At 36.4% G+C, this 13244-nt stretch overlaps 1 non-coding gene and 1 pseudogene across 1 annotated transcript; both read left to right on the top strand.

The window, feature by feature from the left end:
* Positions 1-647: 647 nt before the first annotated feature.
* Positions 648-1576, top strand: LOC119538238 (annotated as a pseudogene).
* Positions 1577-12182: 10606 nt separating this feature from the next.
* Positions 12183-12289, top strand: LOC119538872. The gene has a single exon (XR_005217663.1). It is a non-coding gene; the product is annotated as a U6 spliceosomal RNA (small nuclear RNA).
* The last annotated feature ends 955 nt before the right edge of the window (positions 12290-13244 follow it).

The raw sequence follows: 13244 nt of genomic DNA, 5'->3' as shown, positions 1-13244 counted from the left end.
TTACTCAGATGTATACATATGGGCATAGATATAGATAGAAATATAGATAAAGATATAGATATTTAAATGGATATACAAATATATATATATATGGAATCTATATGGCTTATAAAGAATGTTATCCAGATGTTCTTATGATAATAGCACAAAGAAAGACACTCTTTGAAAGTAGCCTTGAAAGTCATCTGAACCTTAAAGATAACTCACAGAAAACTCCTCTCCAAGTTTATTAATGTCAAGAGTTTGGACCTGGATCACTGTGACAAATATCTAAGAAAAATAATAAGTCATTGTAAAAGGTACATAGTCATATTTGCACATCACTTTAAACAAATATTGATATATGTTTAATATGAAGGGGAAAATGTTCTTCTATGTTTGTTAGAACCACACTTATTAAAAGTCAGTTGTCTTCTATGAAAATCTTCTTAATTTTGAAAATGAACTATGGCTAAACTATAACTGCTTTCTTATAATTTCAAATCAAGACAGTACAAAAAAAATTGGAAGGCAATAAACACTATTGTGAATGTTTGCCATGAAAATCCAAGTCAAAAAAAGTGACATAAAACTTTAAAAGTATTTTAATTTCAGGAAGTTAAAAAGATCTCCCTTATTTTCTTGGACTTTCCTAGACATTGGCACCCATGACACATGGAAATTGCACTGAAGTGACTGAATTCTTCCATCTGGGATTTGGTGCCCAACACAGGATTAGGCATGTGCTCTTCCTTGTATTTCTAGTGATCTACATGACCTCCATGGTGGGTAATATTGGAATGACCCTACTCATCAAAGCAGATTCCAGACTTCAAACACCCATGTACTTTTTCCTACAACATTTGGCATTTGTTGATATCTGTTATACCTCTGCAATCACACCCAAGATGTTGCAAAACTTCATGTCAGAAAACAAATCAATATCATTCATGGGATGTGTAACACAATTATGGGTTTATGCAACATTTGCAACAAATGACTGTTATCTCCTAGCTGCTATAGCAGCGGACCGTTATGTAGCCATCTGTAACCCACTCTTCACTATCCCATAGTCATGTCCCGAATAGTCTGCCTCCAGTTGGTAGCTGGTTCATATGTGATGGGCTCAATAAATTCTTCTGTACAAACAGGTTTTACATTTTCAGTGTCCTTTTGCAAGTCCAATATGATCAATCACTTTTTCTGTGATGTTCCCCCAATCCTAGCCCTTTCATGCTCCAAAATTGAGATCAACATCATGCTTCTAACAGTCTTTGTGGGGTTTAACTTGATGTCCACTCTGCTGCTCATCATCTTCTCCTACATAAATATCCTAATTACTATCCTAAAGATGCCTTCTACTTCAGGGAGGGAAAAGGCCTTCTCCACATGTACCTCCCACCTGACAGCAGTCACCATTTTCTATGGAACCCTCTCTTATATGTACTTACAGCCTCCTCCTAATAATTCTGAGAAGACTATGAAAATTGCCTCCATATTTTATGGTATTGTGATTCCCATGTTGAACCCCCTGATCTATAGCTTGAGAAATAAGGAGGTAAAAGAAGCTCTAAAAGCAGTAAGGAAGAAATTCTAGTATGGACCCAAATTATTAAAACTCAGCACATCAAGCATGAACTAGATATGTGTTAATACAATTTAATGTTTCTTAAGCTGTGAACATACCCTCAACTTTTTTCAGCACTCTATCTTTCAAATATGAGATCAGTGAATGTAGGAAATATAGTAAGAGATATACTGGTACAAATTTTCCCTAGTGTATAATTTAGAATCATATCAACACTTCCCATTAAGAAGAGCTTTATCAAGAGTGTCTAAATAGTTAAAGCATGTATAAATTGTGCAAGGTATTTACTTATTCAAATACATTTCAAATATATTCTTAATGAATAACAACACTGTAAACATTTTATATATAATAAATATTAAAAACTATTAAATAATGAATCTTAAAAGTACATTACTTTTCTTTAATTCCAAGGCCCCTTGATCATCTAAAATGAAACTCTTAAATTCTCTTCCAATTCCACACAATCCTAAGTATAAAATAAATTTATTATTTCAGAAGCATTTTATGACTCAGACAATTTTTTACCAACATTCCCATGTTAATGACATTTCCTAACATATGAATACATTTATTTCTGTCATTAGTTACCTCTTTATTCTGAATCTATATCATTCTTGCCTAGGGAAAGTGAAGTGGGTGCAACAAATTTCTATTTCTTTCTCTAATAGAGAGGAAGAATCTAGGAGGTAGATGGATCTAAAATACTGAATGGTAACCATCCAGAGAGCTTGAACTGCAGAAAATCAGTGGGAACTCCATTGGAGGCCATGAGCCCTCTAAATCAGGAAGAAAAAGTGTTGACAGAAAAGCTTTGACATATAGATTAAGGGTAAGCAACAGAAAATCCGACCTGAATATTACACATCATGAAAAATGGTTGAAAGAATAAGCTTCTGTCTCTAATGAACTGATCAACATAGGTTCTTATAAGTAAAAATATGAGGAGAAATGAGCAAGAGAAAAAGATGCATTTTTCAATATGATATCACACATAAATTCTGAGAAGAGAAAAAAAAGACACCCTGAAGTCAATATAGAATATCCTTCAAAAAGACTATTATAGGAAAGGACCTTCTACACCAGGGTGGATCCAAATATTTTCAATGTCCAGAACCTCCAGGCATTGCTACTGGGTCCTTAGAGACAGAGAATGAAAATGGCCCAAGGCCCTGGAGGAGAAATGTTGAGTTTCCTTTAAGAAAATACTTTCTACAGATAAGAAAGGAAGTATGCAGCATCCAACATCGGAATGAACAGCAAAATAGAGTCACTTAGTACTTTGCATTCAGAGTGACATAAACAAAATCCCAAAGGAAATTGGCTCTCCAAAAAATAAACAAAAGCAACTACCTCTTTAGAGGTGGAATCATCTATGGTAGGTTCTGGCCTGATATTGATTATCAACTTTTAGCATATATTAAAGAAACAGTGTTCCTATCTACCACAATAAAATTAGAATAGTCTGAAGTTGAATAATTACATATTATTTCATGAATCATCAATTAGACTTTTAGGTTGTTTGCATCCAGATGAAGGAAGGAAAATATAGACCAAGCATGATTGAATCATTTCTTCATTCATTCATTTATTTACTTTTACTTACAAACATTAACTGGCGGCCTCCTGTAAGGCCACTGGAGACCTGTTACTGAAATAGGCACTTTTTTTTTTTGGTTTGAAGCAATATTTATTCTTGGTCTTGCTGAAAGAAAACCCCTTAAGGCCATCCATTAATAAAGCATGTCCTTTTTTTATTTTTTTAATTTGTTTTTATTGAGATATATTCACATACCATGCAGTCATACAAAACAAAGTGTACATTCAATTGTTTACAGTAACATTATATAGTTGTGCATTCATCACCAAAATTAATTTTTGACATTTACATTACCACACACACACAAATAATAAGAATAAAAATTAAAGTGAAAAAGAACAATTAAAGTAAAAAAGAACACTGGGTGCCTTTTTTTCTTCTTTTCTTCCCCCATTTTTCTACTCATCCATCCATAAACTAGACAAAGGGGAGTGTGGTCCATATTGCTTTCCCAATCACATTGTCACCCCTCATAAGATACATTTTTATATAATTGTCTTCAAGATTCATGGGTTCTGGGTTGTAATTTGATAGTTTCAGGTATTTACTGCTAGCTATTCCAATTCATTAGCAAGAGACTAAAGAAACATCTGATTCCCTGCCCCCCAAAAAACATCCTATTTCCTGAGGAAAGAGGGATTAATATGTAGGACTCACTGGCAGACTAGAATAGCATCCAGAAGCCTGAAACAGCCAACTAGAAAGGTAGCTGAAGTGCAAGGTAAGATGAAGACTGAGAATATATCTGTGAAGCAGAAGCCTAAACACAACCATGGAAAGAGAACTCTCTTAAAATGTAGTAGCCCTTAAATCATTCTCTGGTTTTTGGTGGCAGATACTGTGAATTGTCCCTTTCAACTTCCATTCCACATTTCTTTGAATTAGCAAAGTTGGAAAGTTCAGACCTACCTTTGTTATATGTCCTTGCACCTATCATTATGGATTTAAATCAGATTTACTCATGGGGTATTTGGAAAGTAGAAATGAGCCAAAGGCTCACAATGAAGCAACAGAAACATGTGTGGTTAGGTGTGGTTCCATCACCAGACTAGGGATTCCAAGGTCTACTCATTAGCATCAAAATATTAAAGGCAGATTCCTGACCTCTGAACCCCAGCACTCTTGATGTGCTCCTGTCATCTGTTCCTCTGTCACTTAAAAATATTTTTAACCATTAAATTCACTTTACTAAATCTCTTTCTGTTTGAAATACATTGTTTTGTTCTCTTTCTTGAATTCAACTTTGACAGATACATACAATATGTTGAATATCTGGCTACTTTCTACACTGGGATGACCCAGAAAGTCTCCAGAAAGTAACAAACAAGCAGGACATAAGCTGTGGAACTCCAGTGGGCTCAGAAATAATCATAGCAGGGCACAAAGATGCATGAAGTAAATGTGTTTAAGTGGACCCTTGGCATCAAAATTTGTAGCTCCATTACACCTAGTACTGAGTCTTACCCTTGGTAGATTTTTAATAAGTAATACAAAAATGAAGTGATCACATGAGCAGTGTTCATATTACCCAAATATCACACTGTACTGGCTGCATCAGTATCACCTGGGGACTTTTAAAAAGAACAGGTCTCTAATAGCAGTTCCTAGGGATTTGGATTCAGTACATCCATAAAGGGAAACTTTTAAAAGCTTCCCAAGAGATTCTGATACTGCAAGAATTTGTGAAGTCACTGACTACACCATATTGGGCCTGAAGGGACTAAAGGAGACACTCTCTAAGGATAGTTTGGATCATAGATATCAGATATCTAATTAGATATTAGGGCTTACAATTCCCACCACTAAGAAAGAGGTGCAATATTTGTGAGCCTCTGAGTTTTAGAGGCAACATATACCATCTTTGAGAATGCTGCTCCAACCCATTTATTGGATGACTTGAAAGGTGGGGAACACTGCACAAAAGAGGGTTTCAAATAATGTCCAAATAATGAGATCAGCTCCCACCTTGGCCTGAAGGTTCCACAGATCCATTGTTTGAGTAGTATCTGTGATAGAAAAAAATCATGTTGAGACTTTAGCATGCCCAAATAGAAGAGTTTTCTAGCACCTCTAGAGTTATAGAGTAGCAGTTTGCAAATATTTTCTCTAACAGCCTAAATGGATTGGAAATTTACATGTTTGAGAAAAATTTTAAAACTCTGGTTCCCTACTGCCATGTAAGGAAAAGTTTAAATCTAAGCATTTAAAAAGTGGAAAAATTTAAGCTTATCAAAATTAAGAATTTATATTTATTAAAATATGTTTGCAATACTGATAACTAATATAGAATTTTTATCAAAAATATATCAAAAACACACACAATCAGCAATGTAAAAAGAAGCAGAAGGCATTCCAAAGAAGAGTAAATAATGGCTAAATATATCTGAAGCATACTCCACATTACTATCATCAAAGAAATGCAGAGGGAAATGATATTAAAATTCCAATTCAAACCTTTTTGATCAGCAAAAGATAAGAATTCTGACAATATTAAAAGTGCTTTTATGAAGATCTGTTAGATATTGGGGTTGTAAGTATCAACCAGTACAACCATTTTAGTAAATAAATTGAATTATCTTTTAATGTGGAATATTTTCATACAGCCCCCATCCACACCACTTATAGGTATATTTCTGTATTAGGCACAATAATGGCTCCCCAATGATGTCCACATTCTCATGCCCTGAATCTGGGACAATGTTACCTAACAAGGAAAATGTAACTTTGCAGATGTGATAAAGTTAAGGACCCTGAGATGGGAAGATTACCCTGGATTATCCAGGCAAATCCTACCTAATCAGAGTATTCCTATAAAGAACTTTTCCCAGCTGAGATCAGAGGTGGAGGGCCATGTGATTACAGAAGAATGGTCAGAGCAGTGTGAATGTGCTGGCTTTGAAGGAGGAGGAAAGGAGCCATGAACCAAGGAAGGTGGGTGGCCTCTAGACTCTAAGAAGAGCAAGCAAACAGATAATTTGTCTCAAATCTCTTGGTGATTATAAACCAGGAGACATGAATAACAACAAAATTGCATCACTGTATATCTCACCTTCCCTTGTTCAAGGAACTACTTAAATATTCATGAAAATATTACTTCAGAAATTCACAAAAAGCAAAATGTTCTAGGAATTGAGGCCAAAGTATACTATCCAATGACACAAAAAAGGGTGGCCAAAATGATTTGGAGCCAGGTGCTCAGGTAAGCCTCACATTCTTTGTTACAGGATGAATGTTAATGAACAGGTAGATACTTCAGGTGAAAAGGAGCAATGTACAGAGTCATGTTGTGTCAACAACAGACTACAGACTGCCAGAAAGGAAGGGCTTGGAGACCAGCTATACCTGCTCTCTCAAAGTTGCAGGACTGGATCTGGGGCACCTGTTCACATGTTCAAGGGGCTGATCAGGTTCAGCTAACCTCATCCTGTCAAGCACCAGCTTCCCTTCCACCCCATCCTATGGTTGTTTAAGCAGCTGAGGGGCAGTTGGAGTGGGAGCTGTCATTGTTTGTCTTTCCAGCAGACTGCCTGGGTCCCCACCTGCCCCATGCTGCTAAGGGGTGTTCCATGGAACTGTTTCCTTTATGGATCAGCTAAAAAGAGAAGCTCTTAAAAGAAATAAAGGCTTTGTCTCTTTGCAACCCTAGGGAATGCTATTTTCAGCTTTATTATACTTTACTGCTCATTCTGTCTTCTCCATCAAAGTTAAATTACACTATCATTCATACAAAAGAGCAGAACATGAATCAAGGAGTCAAAGTTCATTTCTGTATTTCATGTCTCAAATTTGTTACAGAAGCAAATCCTATAGTCTACTATCTCAAAATTGTGCATGTAAAGTTATATATCTTTTCCTTCTGTTACCATAAACCAAGCTGCCATTCTCTCCCTCCTGGATTTGGGGATGAATCTTGTGAATGGTCTACTAAATTTCATTTTTCTGTCATAATCTTGACTCCAAACCACATCATGGGTGACCTAATGCCACTTCCTCCACTCACCCTACAATGGCTCCTTATCACATTTAGAACAAAATCCGCACTCCTCACCAAGACATCAATGGTCCCAAATGATAAGACCCTTCCCTGGGTCTCTGAACTAATGTGGACTATGTTCTCCTTCAGTCACTCCAGCCTGCTTTCTCATCCTTGGAAAACACAAACAAGCTGAGTTCATTCCAGTTCCCACTTTAAAGGTTTTGCACCTTCTTTTCTCTCAGTTGTTTTGGTTTTTCCACTAATCTTCACATGTCTGGAAGTTTCTCTTCTTTCATATCTCAGTTCAAATGTCATCTCCATTGAGGTCTCTTCTGACTTAGATGTGGCATCCCCTGAGGCACCCTCACACCACAGTATTTTATTTTCTCTATAGCATTTATTCCTGTCATAAATTATCTTGCTCATTGATGGGTTGCCTCATCTATAGAATTTTCTGAAAATCACACTAGAATGCAAAGAACCATAGAATCATAACCATCTTTCCTGTTTCTATGTGCTCACAGTGTACAGAACAGTACCAGGCACACAGAAGGTGCTCAATAATATTGCATTAGCATAGTTCCATTTCTGAATGTTTGCCTTTGCTCAAGAAAACTCAGGATTTCTCCATTTTAGTTCTTATCAGTCTTTTGGTCTGACCCAGCAGTGACCCAAACCTTATATCAGTATTGAAACTCACTTGTTTCAATCCACCTTCATCCTGTACTGTCAATGTGGTCATAGCAAGTTACTTCATCTCTCTGAGCCTTGGCTCCTTTATAAGAAAAATTCAGTTAATAACAGTACTAATCATAGGGTGGTTGTACAGATTAAATAAGGCACTGTGGGTGAAAATGTTCCACCTAATGCCTCAAAATGTCAACTTACCCAATAAATAGTAACAATTACTAGTGTTGGATCTGTGCATTCATTAGTTATCACTGAAAGTTAGAAGGGCTAGATTTCCTTATCAGAGAGCAGTTTTCCATCATTCATAATTTTTCTTTCATTTATTTCATGAAGAATTGAATGAATAATGATATCAAACACCATACTAGGCATACACATCCATAAAACCTATGAGTATGTTTGCCTTTTAAAGAGCTAAGCTTCTCCTATATAAATTAGTGATTCCCAGTATAATTAGCACACAGGGGAAAACTAGATATATTATATGCTCAGCTCCATGAGTGATGGGAACTAAGGGAGAAAGATCTGAGTCACAGAGCATGTGTGGAAGAACCAAGTACACATTTCCCTGAGTCAAGAGTGAAAGGATAAATATGAATTAACCAGGAGAAAGGTGAGTGGAGGGAAGTGGAGGGAAGCAGGAGGCAGAGAGGTTCTGAAGGCATCCAGGAAACAGAATGCCTTTGCAGAGTGTCAGTGTTGCTTGTGGTAAGGCTGGAGCTGACAGCAATGGGTATATTGTGAAGGCCTTTTGTGCTGAGCCAAGATTCCTGATCTTTACCCAGAAACACATGAGGAGTCTGAAAGAATTTAGCCCAGGAAGACACAAAACCAGATGTGCATTTTAGTAAGATGGTGAGACTGTAAGGAGATCATTTGGGAGGTTACTGTTGTAATCCTGAGTAAAGTATCAAACTTACTATGAAGTAGGGCAGTGCCTATGGGGATGGAGAGCAGGGAGCATATGAAAGAGAAATAGAGTTAACTGGGCTTTAGTGAGGCATTTGAATAAAGACCACATGTGGAAGATTAGCAAGTATAGCCAAGTTTCTTTGGGAAGAAACATGAATAATAGCATTAGTTTTCAAACTGAGAATTTTAATTTCCCCCTAGGCCTGCTTACAACTTGGGGTAAGAGTGACTGTGAACAGTCAAAGGCCAAAATATGGTGGGATTTTTGATGGGATGATACATGGTAAGCATCTCCGATTGCCACCATCAGGTTCAGCCTGGATTGCCTTTTAGTATAGTCAGCATTTGGTCAAAGTCCAACTAGAACTTGGTACAAGTACCAAGTACATGGTACTTGGTAGAAACTCAGGGAACAGATTTAAATGTACTGAGCACTTCAACAGACATTAAAGAAATAAGAGAATGAATGATTCAGTCCTTAATCCATGAAGCCTAACTCTGAAGTCTCAAAGGTGTTCAATAACTGGCCCATGTTCCCTCATTTAATAAGCAGTGGAGCAGGATTTGATCACAGACAGAATGATCCTGACAGTTCCTGAGTTCAACCCTTTGCAATATAGTCTCAGTAACAAGCTCATCCCCCTGGAAAGAAATTCAAAGAACACGGTCATTTCATATATCTTGGTAACCATTGGGAGATTGCCAATTATAATAGAAGATAAAGTAAACTATGAATTTAAGAAGAGATTTAGTGTTCACCTAGAGTCCGTGCCAGGACATCTAATCCATGGGAAAGGAGGGATTCAACCCCATGGAATCACTTGGCAGTTGAGTTCAAACAGGATACTTAAAGAGCTCTCTGAACAGATGGTCTAGAACTACATCATAATGCCTTTAAATGTCTTTCTGCTAATGACTACTGGGGGGTGGGGGTGGGATAATAAAGTGGTGCATGGATTGAACCAAGTTAGAAAAGCATGTGAAAGTCTTTCTTCACTCATGATGGGGACACAGCTTCAGTTGCAGTCTTGGACCCCTCAGGCTGTGGAAATTCTTTGGAGTATGTGACAAAGTCAACCATTGAAGTAGCAAAAGTGGGACACCTGATTCGGAGACTCCTAACAATGATAATGACTCATATGTGCAACAAATTCCCAAAGGAGAGAAACTTGAAATTAAAAAAAAAAAAAAAAGTCTCAACTGGGAATCTGAACTCTATGCACTCAAATCAACCCCAAGGGTCTTAAATTTTCATGGCAATGTATCCTAACTCCACAATCATCAAAATAAACACCCCATTTGTAGCAAATGTAAAATATCATCTAGGGTGCCACCACAGTGCACCAGGTGTATAAAAGAGTATTCTAAAATAAACACATCTTTAAAAAGTAATTCCTTTTGCATTTCTTTCTAAGTACACAAATATTTCTGTAGTGTCTGGAAGGAAAATATAGGACAAATGTTGAAGAAATTCACCAGGAATTTTATCTTTGGTTTTGTGCAGCATTTTACCTACAGAAAATTAGAAGTGGGATCGCAGTAGTAAACTGCAAAAGGGATCAGTTAGGAACACTTCAGACATTCAGCACCTAAAGCAATGGCTCAAATATTGGTGATGCCCAGTAAAGTTTTTAGTGAAATAATTGATCATAATAACCAGCTAAAAAGATTGTAGTGAAGAGAGGCCAAGTCTAGACTCAATGTTTGCTTTAGTTAAGAATATCTCTGAAAGGAGTACAGAAAAAGCCATCCGTGGCTTAATGTAGAAACTGCTGATAATTAGAGCATTCCCACCAAAACTGTATAAAACTGTGGGCCCATTTTGCCTACCCCCACCGCTTAGCTTGTAGGGCAAAATCACCATGCTTTTGTTCAAGTTACTTCTTCAACTTGGAGAGGCCTTCCCTGGCAATTATGGACTTGACCTGGTATAATCACATATATGTGTCAAGAATCAAATTAAAAAACACTTATTTTAAAAATGGTTTCTAGATTTCTGACTCATTTGGGATATTTCCTTAATGAAATCAAAGAGTATTTGTTTGCTTCTCTCTTTGTACACTATTTACTATGTTTACCACAGAAAATCAACCAGAAAACTGACTATAATATCTTGAAGACTCTGAATATCACTTACTATGATAACAGACTTTACATTTTCTGCACATTATTTTTCAACATATCAGATGCTTAATTTGGGGGAAACTTAATGATACTTTTTAAAACTGAAAATGGTTAAAACTCTTATTTCTCTAACATCCTGTAAAGGAGATGTGGCCTAATTTAAATAAAGCTGCTTTATTTTTGTTGAGTGTGTTGCATTTTGGGACCATTTTCCTTATCAAAGTCACCTGCACTCATATCTAAATGAATGTCACTCTTCAATGTGGATCCTTGGGGTGTGCAAATTGGTTATATCATTACTACTTTTGTATTGTCATCCATCAGAAATTTCTTCTAAAATATTCTTCACTGAGATTGTACACCTCAGGGATCTACTTCATATTTGGGTACATGCACACTGAATCTGAGGATCATTCCATATTCCCACTTAGCTCTTCAAACCAAGGTCTTAATTTCTGTGATGGAAAAAGTCCTTCTGGCAGCCCAAGCCTCATGCCGGGACCTCCACACTGGTTTGCAGGTTCCTTTTCAATTGCAGTTGATACCTGGTTGTGAACTAGGTACTACTTTACAATCATCTTTGACTTATTTTATTTTACATTTCCAGGTGCTTTGTAGTTCAGGCTTTCTCAACTTTTACATTACACAGCCTGGGGCAGTAGGGTAAAGAATTTCAAAAGTAATTCTGCCCATTAATAGTCTCATTTGCTCTGAATAACTCTCAAGTATTAAACAATTTCACTACTGATTGAGATTCAAGAAGAGAGTCCAAATTTTGAAACCAGCAACCAAATAAGAATTCTCAAACACTATTTGTAAAACATTACTGCTGGCCTTAAATATCCTGCATCTAAAGCACTTTAAAAAGGAAAACACTCATTTAACCATAAATTTTGCAACCACACCTCCTAGATACACCTACCACTTGATGATGCCATTTTTGCCAGCTGTACTAGTTAGGTTTAGAGATATCATTTAAATACTTAATTTCATATCTGCCCAAATTCACAAATACTTAAATACTCCACAATGAAGCATGGAAAAACAACAAAACACATAGAAATACATCAATCCCCTCCACCCACCCTGGGTTTTTTTTACTAAAACAGACTCACAACTCACAAGACTTTGTTCTTACCTCAACAGTATTATAAATTACATGTCACAGGAGACAAAAGGTAATTTATGAATATTTGACAACATAATTGTAATGAGAGTTTGTTAAAATAAGACTAGCTACTATAACAAATAAACCCCAAATCTCAAAGACTTATCACGATAGTTGTTCCCAATCACATAAAATCCAATGGAGAGTGCTCACTTTGGCAGCAGACATACTAAAATTGGAATGATACTTAGAAGGTTAGCATGGCCCCTGCACAAGGATGGCATGCACATTCTGAAGCAGTCCATAATTTTTAGCAGCATTATTCACAACTGCCTAAAGATGGAAGCAACTCAAGACTCCATCAACCGATGATTGGATACACAAATTGTGGTATACACACATAATGGAATATTATTCAGACGTAAGAAGAAATAAAGTCCTGATGCATGTGACAACATGAATGAAACTTGCTGACATTATGTTGAATGAAATAAGCATGACACAAAGGACAAATATTGTATGATCTCACTGATATGGGCTAGTTATATTAAGCAAAACTCATAGAATTAGACTCTAGACTATAAGTTACCACAGGATGGAATGAGTGTAGAGAATAGGGAGCTGATGTAATTTGTGCAGAATTTCTGTTTCTACTGAATGTAAATGGATATTGCTGATGGTAGCAAATTATTGTGTGTATAATTAACAGTGCCAAATTGTGTTTGTGAATATGGTTAAGAGGGGGCATTTTGGTCATGTAAGTTGTTAGAAGGAAACTTTGAAGACAAAACATAGGACTGTATAACAAGTGAACCTTGTTAGGAATGATGTCTGTGGTTAACAGTGCAAATATGAGTGTTCTTTCATTAATTACAGCAAATGTATAACAGTAGTCCAAGGTGTTCATACTAGGGTCCTATATTGGGAAAAATACATCTAATGTAAACTACAGGCTATAGCTACCAGTAATGTTTTAATATTCTTTCATCACTTGTAACATAGGTACCATACTCATGCCAAGTGTAAGTATAAAAGGGCTATATGTTAGAACTGTAATTTTTACATAATTTTTCTTTAAACCTACAATTTCTCTAATTTAAAAAAGTATATTAAAAATCTGGTGGAGGAAGGGATTGCTGGCAGAAGTACTCTGGTCCGTGGTCATCCAAGAACCCAGCTTGCAGGAGAAAGCTACAGCAACACTTGTAGGGTGCCACTTAGAAAATATAAATGCAAGATGCCTAGTTAAATTTGAATTTCAACAGTA

Source organism: Choloepus didactylus, chromosome 6 (genome assembly GCF_015220235.1).
Source record: "Choloepus didactylus isolate mChoDid1 chromosome 6, mChoDid1.pri, whole genome shotgun sequence".
Lineage (NCBI taxonomy): Eukaryota > Metazoa > Chordata > Mammalia > Pilosa > Megalonychidae > Choloepus > Choloepus didactylus.
The sequence above is the reverse complement of the archived record's forward strand: the minus strand, read 5'-3'. Positions and strand labels throughout refer to the sequence as shown.